Raw genomic sequence first — 17,912 nt, forward strand, 5'->3', positions numbered from 1 at the left:
CTATCTAGTATGTTTCAGATAAGTTCAACAATGGAGTGGCATGGACTAAAGGTTGTGGGAAATTCTCCAAGATGCTAAGGACAAAGGATTGGCTAAAGCTTAAAGCTCAAGACTCTTCATTTTACATTTTAGTGATCCAAGATCACATTGAGTCCATAGGAAAAGCCAATACTATCAAGGAGGGATGAGGTGTTGCTTAATGAGCCTCTTGCTTCAAGTGCTTAATGATATGCTCCAAAATCCTCAGCTACTTTCCCATTTCCACATATGACCTAAACCTAAGCCAAACTCGGACCTACCGATTATTTCTATCCGGCGCCACCGAGTTTCACTTGTCATAGCCATTGCCAAACCCTAGCAAATCGGTTCTACCGATAGGGATCTCGGTCTCACCGAGATGGGATTGTAATCGCACTGTGTATGTCCATTGCCAAAATCGGTCTCACTGATCTTGTGTAATCGGTACTACCGAGGTTACAATGCAAACTCTCTGGTTAGCTTATTACCAAATCGGTCTCACCGAGTTTGTGTAATCGGTCCCACCGAGTTTGCCTAACCAACTCTCTGGTTATCTTATTACCAAATCGGTCTCGCCGAGTTTGAGTAATCGGTCAAACCGAGTTTTGTATTTACCCTAACCCTAGCACATCGGTCCCACCGAGTTGATCCAGTCAGTCCCACCGAAAATCTCTAACGGTCACTAGGTTTACTATTTCGGTCCGACCGAGTTTGTTGATTCGGTCCCACCGAGATTGGTAAATTGTGTGTAACGGTTGGATTTTGTGTGGAGGCTATATATACCCCTCCACCTCCTCTTCACTCGTGGAGAGAGCCATCAGAACGCATCTACACTTCCAACTCATATGTTCTGAGAGAGAACCACCTACTCATGTGTTGAGGCCAAGATATTCCATTCCTACCACATGAATCTTGATCTCTAGCCTTCCCCAAGTTGCTTTCCACTCAAATCTTCTTTCCACCAAATCCAAATCCTGTGAGAGAGAATTGAGTGTTGGGGAGACTATCATTTGAAGCACAAGAGCAAGGAGTTCATCATCAACACACCATTTGTTACTTCTTGGAGAGTGGTGTCTCCTAGATTGGCTAGGTGTCACTTGGGAGCCTCCGACAAGATTATGGAGTTGAACCAAGGAGTTTGTAAGGGCAAGGAGATCGCCTACTTCGTGAAGATCTACCGCTAGTGAGGCAAGTCCTTCGTGGGCGATGGCCATGGTGGGATAGACAAGGTTGCTTCTTCGTGGACCCTTCGTGGGTGGAGCCCTCCGTGGACTCGCACAACCGTTACCCTTCGTGGGTTGAAGTCTCCATCAACGTGGATGTAGGATAGCACCACCTATCCGAACCACGGGAAAAATATCCGTGTCTCCAATTGCGTTTAAATTCTCCAAACCCTTCCCTTTACATTCTTGCAAGTTGCATGCTTTACTTTCCGCTGCCTATATACTCTTTGCATGCTTGCTTGATATGTATTGTGAATGTTGAAATTGTGCCTAAACTCCACTTAAACCGAAAAAGCTTAAAAACTGCAACTTTAGCATTAAGTGTCTAATTCCCCCCCCCCCCTCCTAGACACATCTACTTCAAGGTCCTATAGTATGTCTAGAGGGGGGTGATCAGACTACTTGACCAAATAAAAATCTAGCCTTTTCCCAATTTTAAGTTTTGGTAGATTTTAGCAAATTAGAACAAGTCAAGCAATCAACCTACACATGCAAGTCTAAGAGTATAGCAGCGGAATGTAAAATATTACATCTGAAGGTAAAGGGAGGAGTTTGGAGGGAGCAAACGCAATGTAGACACGGATATTTTTGGCGTGGTTCCGATAGGTGGTGCTATCGTACATCCACGTTGATGGAGACTTCAACCCACGAAGGGTAACGGTTGCGCGAGTCCACGTAGGGCTCCACCCACGAAGGGTCCACGAAGAAGCAACCTTGTCTATCCCACCATGGCCGTCGCCCATGAAGGACTTGCCTCACTAGGGTAGATCTTCACGAAGTAGGCGATCTCCTTGCCCGCACAAACTCCTTGGTTCGACACCACAATCTTGACGGAGGCTCCCAAGTGACACCTAACCAATCTAGGAGACACCACTCTCCAAAAGGTAATATATGGTGTGTTGATGCTGAACTCCTTGCTCTTGTGCTTCAAATGATAGTCTCCCCAACACTCAACTCTCTCACCGATTTGGATTTGGTGGAAAAGATGATTTGAGTGGGAAGCAACTTGGGGAAGGCTAGAGATCAAGATTCATATGGTTGGAATGGAATATCTTGGTCTCAACACATGAGTAGGTGGTTCTCTCTCAGAAAATGAATGCTGGAAGTGTAGGCCGTTCTGATGGCTCTCCTTACTAATGAAGGAATGGTGGAGGGGTATATATAGCCTCCACACAAAATCTAACCGTTACACACAAATCACCAAACTCGGTGGGACCGAATCATGAAACTCCGTCAGACCGATTTAGTTCAAAATGTGAATGTTAGGTTTTTCGGTGGGACCAACATGTCAACTTGGTAGGACCGATTTCATCAGGGTTAGGGCATAACGTAATCTCGGTGAGACCGATCACATAAACTCGGTAGGACCGATTCCTGTAATAGGCAAACAGAGAGTTGGTCAGGCAAACTCGGTGGGACCGATTCGCTCATTTCGGTTGGACCGAAATGTTACGGAAGGGAAACAGAGAGTTTGCGTTGCGAACTCAGTGGGACCAATTGCTCATCTTGGTTGGACCGAAACGTTAAGAAGGGAAACAGAGAGTTTGCAATCCCATCTCAGTGAGACCGAGATCCCTATCGGTGAGACCGAAGTGACTAGGGTTTCTGGCATTGGCTATGTCAAATGAACCCGGTGGCGCCGAATAGATAATTTCGGTGGGGCCGAGTTTCACTTTTGGTTTGGGACATATGTGGATATGAGAAAGTGGTCGAGGGCTTTTGGAGCATATCACTAAGCATTTTGTGCAAGCAAGACATTAAGCAACACCTCATCCCCTTTTAATAGTATTGGCTTTTCCTATGGACTCAATGTGATCTTGAATCACTAAACTGAAAATGTCGAGTCTTGAGCTTGAGCCAATATGTGTCCTTAGCATTTTGAGGGGTCCAAATGTGATAGCCTGGCTTATTAGGGATGATACACTACTCATATCAATAAGGAATTCCTTCTTTTCTGGGAGCCCATTTGTAAAGAACTCCAAAGTTAAGCGTGCTCAGCTTGGAGTAATTTCAGGATGGGTGACCGACCGGGAAGTTTCTGTCGGGTGCGCATGAGTGAGCACAAAGTGCGCAGGAAAGACTAGTATTGATCTGTGGGGCCAGTCGAAATCCTGCCAGGAGTAACGACCACCGGCGGGTGTGTCCAGGGCATTGGGAACTCGGTGGGACCGATTGCTCATCTCTGTTGGACCAAAATGTTACGAATAGAAACAGACAGTTTGCAATCCCATCTCGGTGAGAACGAGATCCCTATTGGTAAGACCGAAGTGACTAGGGTTTCTGGCAGTGGCTATGTCAAATGAACTCGGTGGTGCCAGATAGATAATTCTAGTGGGGCCGAGTTTGACTTTTGGTTTGGGACATATGTGGATATGAGAAAGTGGTGGGGTGCTTTTGGAGCGTATCACTAAGCATTTTAAGCAAGCAAGCCATTAAGCAACACCTCATCCCCATTTAATACTATTGGCTTTTCCTATGGACTCAATGTGATCTTGGATCACTAAAATGATAATGTAGAGTCTTGAGCTTTTGCCAATATATGTCCATAGCATTTTGAGGGGTCCACATTCCTAATCCATGCCATGCCAATCATTGAAATTTCTACAATGATCATCTTGAAATAGCATTAGGTCAACGAGCTATATGTTGTTAGAAATTACCAAAACCACCCAGGGATAGTTGCACTTTCAATTTGCTTGTTCAAGAAACTCCAAAAACTCTAAAAATATTTCAGTGTGTTTCTCTGAATTTCTTTTCTTCTTATTCGAGTTGCACCAAGGAGAAGACGACGATGAAAATGTTGAGTGGCTCGCATATGAATAATTGTTGAACTAATAAAGAGCACTGAGGGAGTCCTGGATTAGGGGGTCTCCGGACAGCCGGACTATATCCTTTGGTCGGACTGTTGGACTATGAAGATACAAGATTAAAGACTTCGTCCCGTGTCCGGATGGGACTCTACTTGGCGTGGAAGGCAAGCTAGGCATTACGGATATGTATATCTCCTCCTTTGTAACCGACCTTGTGTAACCCTAGCCCCCTCTGGCGTCTATATAAACCGGAGGGTTTTAGTCCGTAGGACAACAGACAATCATACCATAGGCTAGCTTCTAGGGTTTAGCCTCTCCGATGTCGTGGTAGATCAACTCTTGTACTACTCATATTATCAGGAATAATCAAGCAGGACGTAGGGTTTTACCTCCATCAAGAGGGCCCGAACCTAGGTAAAACATCGTGTCCCCTGCCTCCTGTTACCATCCGCCTTAGACGCACAGTTCCGGACCCCCTACCCGAGATCCCCCGGTTTTGACACCGACATTGGTGCATTCATTCAGAGTTCCTCTGTGCCATCACCATAAGGAAGGATGCCTCATCTCGTTTTTAAGAACAACATCACCGCCAGGGGAGCCCTGGCTGTCGGCCAAACTCTCTGGCTAGGCAGTTTCATCATGACCGCCCGTTCGGCTGCTGCCCCAATGATGACTTCTCAGGTCATCAAAAACAACCTCCACGTCGGCTCGGAATTCGCCGAGCAGATGGATCCAATGGAGCTCTCTTCCCTAAACAAGCTCTTGGATCGCATCGCCGCCTTGGGAGTCGCTACGGACTATGATCGGATTGGGCTTAAACCCAATCAAAGGGAGATTAACTCTCTCCACCAGTCACCCACCATGTTGCGGTGGTGGAGGAACAATGCGGCAATTTCTCTTCTATCTTGAGGACTAACTATGTCCGGATTCCTGAGCTCTCCGAGCCGGATACCCGTTTACGGGAGGACACCACCCAGGCCTTGAACCTAGAGCCAGGCAGCGGGCCAGACTTATCGGGCAACATACCGGAACCCGAAATTCCAATATTGGAAACACCTCGGCCCCTGGGTCTCAGATTGGGTAGGGGTTCGAACTCAATTCCACCCACCCACCCAGACATAAACGATCTTTCCCACATCAGGCAAGAGCCCCATGAAATAGTACATCATTATTGGGCCAGATTCCTCCCCTGTGATGAACAAGGTTAAGGACTGTCGCGAGGAAGACACCGTCTCATTTTTCTACAATAATTGCACGAACAAGGGAATCCTTAACGCCTTAAGTCGCCGTGACATATCACGCTTCGCTGACCTGGCGTCCATAGTACGAAAGTACTGTACGATGGAAAGCGCCTGGAAAACCGAAACCAAATTTTGGGATAATTCGGCTAAGAATATACACCCAGTCTGAAATAAAAGGGTGCACTATCATAAGACACCCGAGTTTGTTACAAAGAATCAAAAACCCTCTACAGGGCATGGAACCGTATTGGAGGGATGGCTTAACGGACCCTGCAAAATTCATAGCACAGCGGATACCATACCCACGCACAGCCTTAGAGCATGTTGGATAGTCCGGCAGGTGGCCAAAAGTGGTGAGGATCTTCTTATCCCAAATGCCACAGAGCGCCATACCGTGGATAACAATACGCTATTAATAGTTTTTGAAACCTTCGCATCAAATAATAGGCGCAAGCGAACACTCCGCAGCCTCGCCGAAATCTGGCACGTAGCAGCAACGAGTCCATGGAGTGACACTGCTATTACCTTCAATGCCAGTGACGAACCTAAATTCTGAATGGCCCGAGCACCAGCTGCACTGGTGCTCAGTCCAATTGTGGACGGCTTTCGACTCACCAAAGTACTCATGGACGTCGGCAGTGGATTAAACCTCATCTATGAGGAAACTCTTCAAAAAATGGAAATAGACTGGAACCGCATTGAGCAAAGCAGCACAACCTTTAGAGGAATCATCCCCAGTAGGGAAGCACACTGTGCTGGGAAAATCACACTAGATGTGGTATTCGGCACGTCGGAGAACTATAGGTCCGAAGAAATTACATTCCAAGTGGGCCTGTTCAGTAGTGGATACCACGCCCTTTTAGGACGGGAGGCATTCACGATCTTCCAAGCCATACCCCATTATGGGTACATGAAGCTCAAAATGCCCGGGCCTAACGGAATCATCACTCTCGCTAGTGATCCGGACACAGCACTCCGCGCCAAAAACATAACAACCGCATTGGCCCTCGAGGCATTATCTGAAGCCCTCTCGGCCGAGGAACTAACTGCGCTACGCTCCTCGGTGGACAGGGACGACGTAATACTTGACAAGAGATCCAAGTCCACCTCTTTTAAACCAGCGGATGAAATAGTCAAATTCCAAGTCCACCCAACGAACCCTACAAAAACAGCCTCCATCAGGGCATAGTTAAACCCCGCCGTGGACGCCACACTACGAGAGATCCTATGCGAGAATTGGGACATATTCGCCAGGCACCCCTCAGATATGCCAGGAATCCCACGCAGGCTGGCCGAGCAGAGTCTCAATATCCTAAAGGGATTCAAGCCGGTCAAGCAGGCTCTTTGGCGTTTCTCTGAACCTAAGAGACAGGCTATGGGAGAGGAACTAGCCAAGTTATTGGAGGCCGGATTCATTAGAGAAATAAAACAGCCGGACTGGCTAGCAAACCTGGTGATGGTACCAAAGAAGGACAAATCATGGCGCCTATGTGTCGATTTCAAGGACCTCAACAAGGCTTGCCCAAAGTATCCCTCCCCCCTCCCCGCATCAATCAAATTATCGATGCTACCGCATGACACGAGTCATTGTGTTTCCTCGACGCATACTCCGGCTACCACCAAATCAACATGGCGGAGTCCGACCAAGCCGCAACGGCATTTATCACACCATACGACCCTTTCTGTTTCAACACAATGCCTTTTGGGCTCAAAAACGCCGGCGCAACATATCAGCGCATGATCCAGACATGTCTGGAGAAACAGATCGGCAAAACAGTAGAGGCATACGTAGATGATGTGGTTGTTAAAACCAAACACGTCGACTCTCTAATAGATGACTTGAGGCTCACATTCGACAACCTCCGAACATACGACATCAAGCTCAATCCGGAAAAATGCGTTTTCGGCATACCAGCCGGAAAGCTCCTGGGATTCATTGTCTCCAGTAGAGGAATTGAAGCTAATTCGGCCAAAATCCGAGCCCTGTCACAGTTGGCTACCCCAACGGACCTCAAACAAATCCAGAAACTAACTAGATGTGTGGCGGCTCTAAGCTGCTTTATCTCCCGCTTAGGAGAAGGCATTAGCCCTTTATCGCCTCCTTCGGCGCACCGAACTCTTCGAGTGGACGGACGCTGCCACAGCCGGATTGGAAGAAATAAAAGCCATACTGGCAACCAACCCAATCCTGGCCGCGCCAAACATCGGCAAACCAATGTTGTTGTACATTGCGGCAACTCATCAAGTTGTAAGCGCAGTGCTCTTCGTCGAACGAGAAGCTGATGGACATAAATTCCCTCTTCAAAAGCCGGTATACTATGTATCCAGTGTCCTCACTACATGCAAATCACGGTACCCACATTATCAAAAGATAGCCTATGTGGTATGCATGGCACCCCGAAAGCTGCGACACTACTTTCAAGAGTGTTCAATTACAGAAGCCTCGGAAGTGCCACTTAATGATATTATAAACAACCGCGACGCCACGGGCCAGATTGCCAAATGGGCCATTGAGCTCCTCCCATTCGACATAACATACAAACCTCGGCGAGCCATTAAATCGCAAGTATTGGCCGACTTTATCGCCGAATGGACGGAAGCCGAACTCCCTAAAGAGTATGGCGCATACTCCAATTGGATCATGCACTTCGACGGCTCCAAAATGCTGGCCGGTCTGGGGGCTGGCGTCGTCCTGACATCCCCAACCGGAGATACCGTTCAGTACGTACTGCAGATACTGTATACAGACTCCAACAACTCAGCCGAATACGAAGCCCTGTTGCATGGTCTTCGGATGGTAGTCTCCATGGGCATTCAATGCCTGGAGGTGCGTGGGGATTCGAACCTTGCAATATCCCAAATAAATGGAGACTTTGATGCCAAGGATTCGAAGATGGTGGCCTATCGAAACGCTGTCCTAAAGATGTCAGCTCGGTTCGAGGGGCTCGAATTTCACCATGTGGCTCGGGAAAACAATTAGGCGGCGGATATCCTCGCCCGCATCGGCGCAAAACGCGACGAGGTCCCCCCCAACATCTTTTTGGAGAGGTTGTTTAAACCATCGGTGGTATGGGAAGGGGACACCGGTAACAATAGTCCGGACCCGGCCAAAACGCCTGATATCGAACACTCTGACATAATCGGAGGCTCTGCCACCGAGATAACACCTTCAGCCAACGTAATAATGGTCGTCATCGCCCCGTGGACAGAACCATTCCTGGCCTACCTAACTAGGCAGGAACTCCCCGAGGACCAAAATGAGGCACGCTGCATAGTGCGGCGATCTAAAGCCTACAGTGTCCATGAGGGAGAGCTGTATAAGAAAAGCACTACCGGAGTCCTTCAAAGGTGCATCTCTGAAGAGGAAGGGCGGAAGCTTTTGGCAGAAATTCATGCCGGACTCAGCGGCCACCACGCCGCAGCCCCGGCCCTTGTAAGCAAGGCCTTCCGCACAGGTTTTTATTGGCCGACGGCCCGGACAGACGCGTAGGACTTGGTCCGACGCTGCGCCGATTGCCAGCTGTTTGCAAACCAAATCCATATGCCACCCACCGCCCTCCGAACAATCCCCATTACCTGGCCTTTCGCGGTCTGGGGGCTTGACATGGTTGGACCCCTTAAAGGGGGAACCCATAAGAAAAAATACTTATTGGTCATGGTAGATAAATTCACTAAATGGATAGAAGCCAAACCTGTTAAAACAGCTGAATCCGGACCGGTGATAGACTTCATATACGGGGTTGTACACCGTTATGGCGTCCCCCCACAGCATCATCACGGACAACGGCACGAACTTCACGGCCGACGAGGTAAAACTCTGGTGCAACAACATGGGCATCAAGCTCGATTATGCTTCCGTCTATCACCCACAAACCAACGGCAAAGTTGAGCGAGCAAATGGTCTTATCATGAGCGGCATTAAACCCAGATTAGTGCGATCCTTAAAGGAGTCTAACACGCACTAGGTAGAGGACCTCGACTCCGTACTCTGGGGGCTGCGGACCACGCCGAATCGCAGTACCGGATATACACCCTTCTTTATGGTGTACGGCGCAGAGGCAGTTTTGCCCTGCGACATAATTCATGACTCACCTCGAGTGCGCATGTACGAAGAAAGAGAAGCCGAGCTCGATCGACAGGACAGTCTGGACACCCTAGAGGAGGAGCGCGACGTGGCAAAAGCCCGTTCCGCATTTTATCAGCAACATGCTCGCAGATAGCAAAGCAGAGAAGTACGGGCCAAAACTTATAACGTTGGCGAGTTAGTTCTACGCCTCCGGAGAAGAAAAAGTCCAAGCCCGAGCCCAAATGGGAAGGTCCCTTCATTATTGACCAAGTTCCGACCGGTGGAGCGTACCGTCTGCGCGATGCATTGAATAATAGACTTGAGTCGAACCCATGGAACGCCGCCAGACTCCGAAGATTCTACTCCTAGTGCGGGACTCTATATTCGTCTCCTTCCTCTGTCCATTTTTTGCATATACATTATCTGTCTTTTTTCACTTTCTTTCTTTTCCTCTTTCTCTAGGCCTTCAAGGGCCACCTTGTGCCTCGCTTGCACATTACAGATGCGCTAACCGCGCTCATTATCCTGGGGGCTTCTTACACAGAAGCTTAATTATCTATCCGGGCTTCACGCCCCGCACATGTGTTATTCTTCCGCATGTACCTTTTCTTCGCCACTATATGCATCAATATGACTTAAGTTTTGGCCAAGCTGGGTTGCCTGGCTCTTGCATTTATGCCCTACGTTCCCGTTAATTCGGCTAGGGCATAAGGGGAGCACCTCTGCGATTGTTACTGTCGGGTCAGCCGGATGTGTACCTCAGACTGGGTGAAGCCAAAAGCTAGCGTTCTTAAGGAAATATTCGGTCAGCGAACAAAAGATGATTTTTTTTCATTTTCCATATATGCCCCCAGATGTTTTTTTCCTGCGTTTCCTCTCGCAGTCCGGACATGCACTTTAGGGCATGCATACCCATGGAAAGGAACCCTTAATGGAACTATTCTCCCTGGAAAATGTTTCTTACTACCCATGTAATATAACATAACTAGTTGGGCACCTGTCTGTTCAAGCACTAATGACCCATACGCCTGGTCTCCATGCATTACCCCGGTTCTTATATAACTGAGCAAGTATTCGGATACACTCCGGACTATCGGGTCCCGAGGTTGAAGCGAAAAGGTCCGCAATGACAAATGATCTACAATCCGGCTAGAAGGCATTATACATGTCACTTTAATTACATAATCATGTAGACTGACTAAATTCCTCTTCTATACCATCCAACAGGCGGTCTAGCCTACAATCCTGTTGGGAATATTTTGCGGCTAATTCTACTTGCCCATAGACTAAGCTAACGGGGATCTCTTTTCCATCGGGCCCCCCAGGTCCGACCTCGGCCATGTGATTTGGGTCAGCCTTGGTATACCGCGTCTTCACCATGGCCCAAGCTTCCCTGGCACCTTGACGGTAGGCAGATATCTTCCACAATCGGAAGTGCCGCCGCGCTCCCTTGAGCTTCTCCACAAGCTCTCCAACGCCTTCATGCAGGGAGACGGATGGCCACAAGGCCTGGGCAATGCCTTGCATCACCTGCCAAACTTGTTTATGTAGTTGTGAGAGCTCGGATAGAAGATCACCCGCAGACCCGAGCATCTCCTCCATGGGATGACCCGTCAGCATACCTGCATACATAACTCTATTAGCCGGCTTCTCCGCCGTCCCCTTTATTAAAGGTTCGTTCAAGCACTTACTAAATATGCCGCGTCGAAGCCGCTTATTCACCTTCTCGGAGTCCGCAAGCTGGGCTCGAACATCTTTCAGTTCCACGCTCAGCTTGGTATTGGCGTCTTGGAGATTGTTTTTCTCCCGCCTGACCTCAGTCAGCACGCGTTCGCCAGCCTTTATCTGTCGTGCGGCGTGCTGCTCCTCTGGATTCTCTCCAGATTCATTTGCAAACATCTATTGTTAGACCTACAGCCATGCTGCATGCTATACGGTACCTGTTATTCTTTGAAAGAAATGTTACCAGCTGGGGACTTTTTCGGTTCCTTCAATGCGGCAACAGCGGCCCGAAGTTGGGTCTTGCATTCCTCCAGCTCCTGTGACAGTCTACTATTCTTCTCTGTAAGAGCCTGCACAATACGATGATCCTTAAATCAGTTCTGCTAACTGTTTCAAGTCTCAGGGGCTACTGATACATATAATCGTCAGATTTACTTACCCGTACATCCTTTACATATCGGTCCGTGGATCTGGTTAGACCATCTTGAGCAGCACGGAGGTATGCCTCTCCAGAATTGAAGGCATCAAATGCCTCTGGTGAAAAGCAAGTGTCGTGGAGTATGGCCCAGCGGCGCCTATGATTCATGGCGCTCTCCACTTCTGAATTTGTAGCAGATAGCCTATCCGCATCCTCTGTAGGGAGAGTATCCGGCGTCCGCCCCATGTCGGCTTCCGCCTCTATGTCCGGTCCTGGAGCCCGACTGGTCGAAGCGTGATCGGCAGCCTCACCGGACATATTCCGATGAGCATTTTTTCTGTTAAAGAAACATGGACGTCATTACATTTCAAGAAAGACGACAACCACGGAGCGGGGTTTCTGTCATACCTCTGCGTCGGCGTCTCCGTCCTGACCGCCTTCCTTTTTGGCCTGCCCGGCCTCGGTGCCTCTTGTGGGCGAGTTGCTGCGGGTTCGGCATGGCGTCCCGAATGCCTTCCCTGTAAAAACACCATATGTATATGGTAGGTGAAGTGTCTAAAAGGGGATCCTAGTTTTTGGAGTTGGGATTTTTCGTTTTTCTTACGTGCGACGCAGGAAGCAGTCCGGGATAGTCGGCCGTAATGGCCACCGTGGCGTTATCACAGCTTAATTGATAGAACTGCCAGTTTATCAGCTCCACGAATATGTCCGGATCTTCTTCGAGTCCGGAACCGAGGGCCCAGTCAGGGTCCTCTGGTTGAGGAGATGGGCTACTGACCTCCCTTATGCCTTTTAGCAGGTCCTGCCGCAAAATGGCAAGGTGAGTACCTATGACAGAGAATGCGGGAAGAATGGGAGCAAGGAGATATAACTCACCCAGCTTGGAGGGTTGTACATGGAGAATCCATCCCGTGGCTTGAGGCGGATGAACTCCTCTTCCTCTCCCTTGAACAATTCGGACAGAATTTTTGCTAAGGAAGCAGTGTTGTCCGGGCCCTTACGCCCGCAACGGGCGGCATCATCTTTCCCGTTAAAACACCACAAAGGGTGCCCTCGATATTGAAGCGGTTGCACTCCCCACATTATGCATATTGACATAACCTCGATTACCGTCAATCCTGATTGAGCCAGTGCTTTAATCCGGTTCATCAGGTAGAGGACTTCTCTGTTGTCTTCCTCCTGGGGCTCCGCGGGTGCCAACTTTGGCGTTTCTTCAGAGGAGCATTGCTGAACTTAGGAAGACCCCGCCGAACAGGGTCCGGAAGGAGGACGTCCTCCATATAAAACCATTCCGAAGGCCATTCTTCGGACGTCTTCTTTGGAGTACTAGACAGGTATCCGGTTTCGGTGATACGCCATATCTCGGCTCCACCCACTTGATGAAGTGACCCCTTCTGTGTGTGAGGGACGAGGCAAAATAACCTTTTCCACAACTCAAAATGAGCCTCGCAGCCCAGGAATAACTCGCAGAGGGCAACATAGCCGGCGATGTGTAAAATGGAAGCAGGGGTGAAATTATGTAGTTGGAGGCCGTAAAACTCCAGGAGCACATGAAGGAACGGATGAATCGGAAATCCGAGTCCCCTCAATAAGTAAGGGACAAGGCATACCCGCTCCCCCGTAGAAGGGTTGGGGAAGCTCTCCGCTTGCTCCCCGCCATTGTAGGTGGCGAGCCCGGCTCGGACGGGCACCATATACGCCGGAGGGAGAAATCCCTTAGTCTGCAGTTCGACTAATCGACTGTATGGGACTGAACACCTCTCCCAATCACCGGGCTTAGGGCTACGGGGGCGGGAGGAGGAGTTGTGGAGGTCGGCCATGCTGGAGTGGATCTTTCCGAAGCACACTCCGATGGATTCTCGCTGGGGGAGGATGGTATGGATTGGATCTAAGGATCCCCATCCCTTTAATAGACAATTTATTTATCTGGCTAGGGGGGCGAATGTAAAAATGCCCTGGCGCCTCGCATTCATTCGACACGTGGAAGATAGCCCTTATTGGGCGCAGAAGCCAAGAGGTTCAACATTTATGGGACCGGACACTGGTTAGCAAACGTTCGAAATTTGGAGAAGAACCCGCCTTGCAATGCCGAAGACAACACTGCGCGTCGGACTCATCGTCATTTAAGCCTGCTTCGGGGGCTACTGAGGGAGTCCTGGATTAGGGGGTCTCCGGACAGCCGGACTATATCCTTTGGCCAGACTGTTGGACTATGAAGATACAAGATTGAAGACTTCGTCCCGTGTCCGGATGGGACTCTACTTGGCGTGGAAGGCAAGCTAGGCAATACTGATATGTATATCTCCTCCTTTGTAACCGACCTTGTGTAACCCTAGCCCCCTTTGGTGTCTATATAAACCAGAGAGTTTTAGTCCGTAGGACAACAGACAATCATACCATAGGCTAGCTTCTAGGGTTTAGCCTCTCCGATCTCGTGGTAGATCAACTCTTGTACTACTCATATTATCAAGAATAATCAAGCAGGACGTAGGGTTTTACCTCCATCAAGAGGGCCCGAACCTGGGTAAAACATCATGCCCCCTGCCTCTTATTACCATCCGCCTTAGACGCACAGTTCGGGACCCCCTACCTGAGATCCGTCGGTTTTGACACCGACAAGCACATTTTACCTTGTCTTCTCTTGTTGAATAAAATGTTTGCAGATTCCAGCTTAGTCCATGGCACTCTTGCACTATTATTATTTTCATATCGTTCAGTCATGCAAGTGAAAGGCAATAATGACGATATTCGATGAACTGGCCGTGGCAAAGAGAAACTCGTATGAACTCAACTTGTTCTGTTTGTGTAAATATATTATGATTCAACCAATTATGATTAAACATGTTTGCAATGACATTAGAGATTACAGTATCTCATGCCATGCATAAGTAGCTGGGAGTGGATAATGATTTATCTTGGATATCAACATTGCGTTAAAATGATTGTGATGTAGTATGATGATATGGTATCCTCCTCTGAATGTTCGAGTGGCTTGACTTGGCACATGTTCATGCATGTAGTTGAATCAAAACCAACATAGCCTCTGTGATATTTATGTTCATGTGTTCATATCCTACTCATGCTTGTGTTCAATGTTACTTATGCATAATGCATGTTCATGATCATTGTTGCTCTCTAGCTGGCCGCTTCTCAATCTAATTGCTAGCCTTGGCCTGTACTAAGTGGGGATTCTGTCTGTACATCAAAAACCTTTAACCCAAAAGTTATTCCAGATGATTCCACCATACCTACCTATATACGCTACTACCCTGCCGTCCTAAGTAAATTTGCACGTGCCACCTCTAAAAACTTCTAAAAAATATCCTTTTTGTGTGCCTGGATCGTTCATGGAACGATAGGAGGTGTTTGGTATGTTCCATGTTAAGAGGGTTATTCTCAGGTCGAGTGTTTATTCACTCGCCATCGCACGAGAAAAGGGCGGTAATAGGGATTCCCAATCTCGAACTAAAAAATGCAAATAACTAAACAAAACTCTCGCAGGACTATTGTTGGTTTGGATGGCACCCGTTGTTTCAGACAAGCCGTGGAATGTGATTGTTGGTGGAGGGAGAGTAAACCTTTACTTTTATCGCTTGGGAACCGCCACTGGTGTGCTTAGCATGGAAGATATTGATAACTGATGGGCGTGAAGTAAGTGACAAGGGTGCATGTCTCAAAATATCATTTACCTCTGTTTTAAAACCTGAGCTCTGGCACCTCTGCAAATCACTGTCTCCCTCTGCGAAGGGACTATCTATTTACTTTTATGTTGTGTCATCACCTTCTAAAACAAGCGCCAGAACCTGAGAGCACAGCTGTCATGACTTATGCATTGTGTGTAGCTAATGTTGGGTGCATCATGACTGGATCTTTTCTACCATGAATTACAATGTCTAGTTGTTGCTTGGACTTTGGAGGTGCTCTGCATTTATGTTTTGCGGTCTCAGAAAGGGCTAGCGAGATACCACTATTGTCATATTATATCATGGTTGTTTTGACAACATGTTATCGTTTGAGATATCTTATTATTGCTCGCTAGCTAATTATGTCATTGATATGAGTTAATATAATCTTTAAAAGTTATTATCGGCATGGTTAGTTATAATGTTGGCTGAAAACCTGGGTGTTGTTGAAGCTTATTTATGAAAACAAAAGCAAAAGAGTTCATAAAAGTTTTTTCTTTTTCACTTTCAGTTTATCAACTGAATTGCTTGAGGACAAGCAAAGGTTTAAACTTAGGGGAGTTGACACATCTCCAATGTATCTACTTTTCGTAACGCTTTTCCTCCTGTTTTGGACTCTAATTTGCATGATTTGTATGAAACTAACCCTGGACTGACATTGTTTTTCAGTAGAACTACCATGGTGTTGTTTTTGTACAGAAATAAAAGTTCTCGGAATGGAATGAAACTTTGTGAGGAATTTTTATACAATAAACAAGAATTTCTGGAGCCAAGACCTACCGGAGAGAGGCACCCGGGTGGGCACAACCACCAGGGCACGCCCCCTCTCCTGGCGCGCCCAGGTGGGCTGTCCCCACCTGGTGGCCCCATAGCCCCAGAAACCGATGCTATAAAATCCTATTTTTTCCAGAAAAAAATCAGGGAGAAAGAATTATCACGATCCAATGCCTATGAATTTACCTTATGTTGTTCTTGCTAAGTTACAACTGCTATCGTCATTGTTACACTTGCTACAAAATTACTGCTATCACCGTTACCGTTACCATTGCTACTGCTATTATTATCAAAACTATCACACTACTTTGCTATTGATCACTTTGCTGTACATAATTAATCTCTAGGTGTGGTTGAATTGACAACTCAGCTACTAATACCTTCAAATATTCTTTGGCTCCCCTTGTGTGGAATCTATAAATTTGGGTTGAATACTGTCGGTGTCAAAACCGGCGGATCTCGGGTAGGGTGTCCCGAACTGTGCGTCTAAGGCGGATGGTAACAGGAGGCGGGGGACACGATGTTTACCCAGGTTCGGGCCCTCTCGATGGAGGTAATACCCTACGTCCTGCTTGATTGATCTTGATGATATGAGTATTACAAGAGTTGATCTACCACAAGATCGTAGAGGCTAAACCCTAGAAGCAAACCTATGGTATGATTGTATGTTGTCCTATGGACTAAACCCTCCGGTTTGTATAGACACCGGAGGGGCCTAGGGTTACACAGAGTCGGTTACAAGGGAGGAGATCTACATATCCGTATTGCCAAGCTTGCTTTCCACGCCAAGGAGAGTCCCATCCGGACACGGGATGAAGTCTTCAATCTTGTATCTTCATAGTCCAACAGTCCGGCCAAAGAATATAGTCCGGCTGTCCGGAGACCCCCTAATCCAGGACTCCCTCAGTAGCCCCTGAACCAGGCTTCAATGACGATGAGTCCGGCGCGCAGATTTGTCTTCGGCATTGCAAGGCGGGTTCTTCCTCCGAATACTCCATAGAAGATTTTGAACACAAGGATAGTGTAGAGCTCTGCAAAACAAGTTCCACATACCACCGTAGAGAGAATAATATTACCACAAATCTAATCTGCTGACACGTTTAGCAACATGACATCATGCCATGGCCCGGTCATTATTCAAACCGATTTTCTCAACCAGCACTGCACACATATCGCGAGGCGGTTTTCTTGACACGTCTTGTCGAAGCAGAGATCATGTCCCCCTTATTACGGGATTCTCATCAATACGGACGTGGGTAACCCAATCTTGCCCATTGGTATGACTCCTCGATTTTAGGCAAGTCACAAACGGCCACGAGGAGGACGCTTGATATTCACCCTCTTTATAAAGAGGCCAAGGCTTGTCCTTTTTCCCTCTCGTGCCCAATCGAATCCTTCCCCCGCCTCGAGTTCCAACACCCAAGGCTCAGGTCAGGCGCTTCGGACCTTCAACCATGTCTGGATCCAACCTTCAAGGTTGGTGGATGCCTTCTCTGTCATAGAGGAAGACATCAAGAAGCTAAGAGAGGCCAGGTATTTGACCAGCGAAATCTGGCACAGGCTACCTGCTCGAGGGCAGGCCATTCCCACTCCCGAACCCGGCGAGAGCATTGTATTCATCTCTCATTTCCTCCGAGGGCTAGGCCTCCCTCTGGATCCCTTTGTTAGGGGGCTCATGTTCTATTATGGGCTGGATTTCCATGACCTGGCCCCAGATTCCCTCCTTCACATCTCATCGTTCATCGTCGTGTGTGAAACCTTCCTCCGCATTACCACACACTTCGGCCTGTGGCTCAAGACTTTCAATGTGGAGCCGAAGATGATCGAAGGGCGACACGCAGAGTGCGGAGGTGCCGCAATAAGCAAAAGCACTGATGTTCCATGGCTAGAGGGTTCCTTCCCAGTGGTGTCCAGTTTATGGCAACGGGAGTGGTTTTATATCATAGCTCCCCGGAGT

Source organism: Triticum urartu, chromosome 3 (genome assembly GCF_003073215.2).
Source record: "Triticum urartu cultivar G1812 chromosome 3, Tu2.1, whole genome shotgun sequence".
Taxonomy (NCBI): Eukaryota; Viridiplantae; Streptophyta; class Magnoliopsida; order Poales; family Poaceae; genus Triticum; species Triticum urartu.